Consider the following 4,392-nt stretch of genomic DNA (forward strand, 5'->3'; position numbering starts at 1 on the left):
TTTTGGCAGCAAGCCAGCTGCTGACGAAGCAAGGAGCCTTAATAGGCTAAACCCTTTAAAAACGGGAAAGAAATGTTAGGTTTGTTACATTCAGCTGTTTGAGCAGAGTCCACAGGTCGGAGAGGGAGATGGATATGGCAGAGGAGATGCTGCACTTAGTCTCACAAAATCTGAACTCCACTCTAGAATGTATTGCCTGCTTTCTAAATGGCTACAGGCAAAAGAGAGAGCAATACTACCTGTGCCTTAGCTTCCCTTGTATGGGGAATGGATGTGAATTGGGGAGCGACGTGGGGAGGTTGTTCCCCCACAGTGCCCAGGCTTTGCTTAAACATTCAGCTGCAAATTCACTGAGTCATGTATTTGATTTCTTTGGCTTTATGGGGTTTCACATCAGGGTTTCCTCATTTTGGCTGGGTTAAGTAAGTGCTGTTGCAGTGCAGATGAGAATAATATTGAAAACCAGCTTCTGAAATCATCTTTCAAAAGATGCCTGCGTGCTTCAAACCAAAATTAGCCTACTGATTTGTGATAACAAAGGCATGGCAAACCATCTTAATCAGACTTGGGACAATCTAAAAAGTGAATAAAAAACACAAAAAGCAACAAAATTGTCTCTTTCTGAGGAAACAACATGAGATGGCCACACTGCGCAGAAAATGTTTCAGATATAACCACTAGTGCACACTGTCCTAGCACCTTCCGCCGGAGACTCAAAACATTTCACAAGAGTTAAAGGAATTAGCAGTTTTGCATTGCTGTTTGTTCCCTGATTTAAAGAAGAAGAAAATCAAGCATAAAGAAATCCAGGCTAAACAATATATTTATAATTTGCCCTGGAAAAAAACAGGGACCTGGTTATTCGCCTCTTGCATTAGGCAGAGCACGTGAAAGGCGGTAATAAAATGCCGCTCTGTTTGACTTGCAGTGCGTTGCTGCTTTTTCCCTCTTCCCCTTGCCGTATCAGCTGTGCCACCTGCCATATCAAGAGGTGGATCAAAAGCTCCACCCACTGCATCCCTTTTTGTTCAGGGAACAGCGAAGGAGAGTTGCAATGGAGATATAACACTTAATAAACTGTATGCAGCCAGGCTAGAGATGTAAGGGTGCTTTTCACGGGAGGTACAATTTTAATTCCCCTTCCTTCCTCATGCAAACACGTAGCCATTAAGCAACAGGAAAAATGGGAATGACTTGTCTAATAGGGATCTTGCAGCTGGACTGGTACCTGGGGAAGTAAGTTCTCCTGCCTCATCTCGCATTCTTAAGACATTTTATATTTCAAATCAAACTTATTCCCCAAAAGGAAAGATTTGTCCCACTGTTCCAGAGTGCTATCAGGTATGACCAGTTCATAATTCTTAATAATTTACTTTATCGATGCTTATAAATTTTTGACCTTATCAATGTGTATAAACATCTAAAAACCTATAAATACCAAGAGAATGGAGTTAGTATATTTTCCGTAGTACCCAGGCACAGGACAAGGAGTAACGAGCACAATCTCGAACACAGGAAGCTCCACATGAACACGAGAAGAAACTTATTTCCTGTAAGGGTGAGGGAGCCCATGCACAGTCTGCTCAGGGAAGTTGTGGAGTCTCTTTCTCTGGAGGTCTTCAAAACCTACCCGGATGTGTTCCAGGCAGACCTGCTTGAGCAGGGGAGTTGGACTAGAACTCTGGAGGTTCTTTCCAACCCTTACCATTCTGTGATTCTGTGTGATTCTCTGAAGAAAGCGTTTGCCAGATCTCACAGCATGAAATGGAATCATTTTTCTCGGTCAGTTGTTTGTGAAGATCGCAACTAACTGCAAGTGGGCACCACCTGCATTAGGGCTGCACCCAGGGAAATGGATGTCTACAAGAACATTTCTCTCTGCCATTTTTCTCTGAGAAAGGAGGAAGACACAATGTTGCTCTAAAAACTACCAACCAACCTGAAGGAAAACCTGCATCAGCCTAACATTTCCATTCTTGGTGAAGACTGCATAGCTCTTGCATGGTGTCATTCATCCTCCAGTGCTTAACAAACACAAAATAATTAAGCTCAATATTCTCTTACAGAACACAATAAATTGCACCATTAAAAATATAGCAAGTATAACAGACTAGTTATAGGGCCACAAGAAAGACTGATACATTTTACAAGTGTGATTTGATAAACTGCCTAACTTTTTCTTAGCAAAGGTATTTGATGCATTAATAAATATTATATATTTAAAATTATATATTTATTAAAATGTAAAAGCTCAGAAACAATTCATCAAGTCCCAACTAACATTAGGGACTCAGAGATATGTCTACAAAAGAATACTTTTAATGCCTCATATACAGTAAATCCTAAATCAGTGACTTTTCAGTACCTATTCTAAAACAAAAAAAAAACCCAAGAAGAGAGCTTGCTCGTATACCTCTAAAAATATCTACATGGACCAAACCTGCAAGCACTTATGTAGATGAATAACTTTACTGCCTGTGGAGCTCCAATGTGAGTTTCCAGGATGAAGCCTAAATGCATCTTTGGTAAACAAGCCATCAATTACACACTTTAGGGATGGCAGCACCTGTGCAAAGCCTTCAACTCAAATGACAGATACTAAAGAAATAAAATGCAATTATCAGCTACTAATTTGAGTAAAACTGTTTTCTTCATAGAACTAAAAACATAATTTTCAGTGACGCTGGTTCTATTTTTGGCAAGTAACAATCTTTATTAGATTACTGTACTGCAGACATTCAAGCTGTCTCAAAAATAAAAGGTTCACAAATTTTAATATTTCCTTATTTTCTGCACTCCTTTGTTGATTAGAAAGATTCCCTTGTACATGTTTTTAGAGGAAACAAAGGCACTGCTGTGTGGGACAAACAAAACAAAACCAATTAAGCAAAAGCCACTTCACAGCAATTTTAAATTACTCCTAAATGCTTTTGATTTCTTACTAGACAAGTATCTTGCAACAAGAGTTTGAATATGAAACTCATACCAGCTATAGGGGAGACTCAGTTCTAGGATAAATGGTCGGTTTGCATTGCCCCTGGTCTTTATCTAGCACTGAGAATAGGCTGCTTTTTATCAAAAGAGGAATAAATTGCTGTTATTGTGATGTTAGCCCATCACTTGGCATTGCAATTCAAGTTTTTGTGAGAAAGAAATGTATGATCTAACTGCGACTTGACCTATGCCTTCTGAGATCCATCTAGGTGCTCTAATGGAGCATAAAAAATATTGAATACAAGGACATGCAAACCGGTAGTGAAGAAATTTGTTTGAGAAGAAGAGTGAAGAGAAAGGAACTTTCATGAGCTCGTGGTTTACATGCTGCCCAATGTCTTAAATATGGAAGAATGCTTTTTGTCAAACTGCAGCTCTTTTAATTAATGCGTTTCAGAATGATCATCTACACTTTCTTGCATCTAGTACCTCCCTCTCTCAATCATGGTCTCTGTCTCTCTCTTTTTTTTCATCATTTTCCACGTGTTGTGGTTTAAGGGACTGTATGGGACTTATTAATGATCCCAATTGTTTTTCTGAGAAGTCATTAAAATGGGCTATTAAACTGTTAACAAAATGCTCCCATTTCTTTGCAAGGTTGTTGTCTTTCCCAGTATGAGAAAAGTCACACTAAATGTTTATGAAATACTTGGGCCACAATATAGCACAATATAAACTAATTCAAGGGAGCTAGCTTGATTACACTACAAAATCCTTTAGTTGTTATGCTGTTTCTCGGAATTTATCAGAAAAGGATGTATTTTTTTTAAAGCGATTTCTAGGATAGTAGCATTTAGATTTTAGTCCTGATAAAGGCTCACTTTCCATTCATAGTCAGAACCTAAATGTGCTCTTCTTGTACCTAAACAGATAATAAGCACTCAGCACACTCCCCCTTCTTGACACAACACACTGAGACTAATCACACATAATTGGAGAGGAGGAGCAGAGGGGCTGGGCAGGCTATTGTGTCCAAAGGACAAATGGTCAGTTTATGAGGCTTTTGTCTGATGCATAATTTCTTAGACATCTACAGGAGGAAAAGTCCTGCTGGAAAAAACCCACATATACACACACATATATTAAAAAAGCTCTCAACACTGAAGCAAATAACGACAATTCGATCATGGATAGAAAAACCAACAATGGCATTTCAAATAAAAAACCCAAAAAAGGCAGAAAAATCCAAGCATTCAATAGGTGCACTTTTAAAAGATCTTAAGAAAACTTCTTCCTCACTAATTAAATGTGAATGCATTTGCTACTTTAAAACCAGTTATATAAGCCCACAAAGTATATTAATCACGTGATTACAAATACACCTCAAAAATAACATTTAAAGATATTAACAAAGTACATGCAAGTTTAAAGGCACAAAAAAGAAGGAAGCCAGCTTTA

General features: G+C 38.4%; 1 protein-coding gene across 2 annotated transcripts in view; it reads right to left on the reverse strand.

The window, feature by feature from the left end:
* Positions 1-2,687: 2,687 nt before the first annotated feature.
* Positions 2,688-4,392, reverse strand: part of CAMKMT (calmodulin-lysine N-methyltransferase) — a 226,001-nt gene continuing 224,296 nt past the window's right edge. For both annotated transcript variants that reach the window (XM_061991321.1, XM_061991320.1), the window contains exon 11: positions 2,688-4,392. This exon is cut by the window's right edge and continues 348 nt beyond it. The gene's annotated coding sequence lies outside the window, so the exon portion shown is untranslated.

This window comes from Colius striatus, chromosome 2 (genome assembly GCF_028858725.1).
Source record: "Colius striatus isolate bColStr4 chromosome 2, bColStr4.1.hap1, whole genome shotgun sequence".
NCBI lineage: Eukaryota > Metazoa > Chordata > Aves > Coliiformes > Coliidae > Colius > Colius striatus.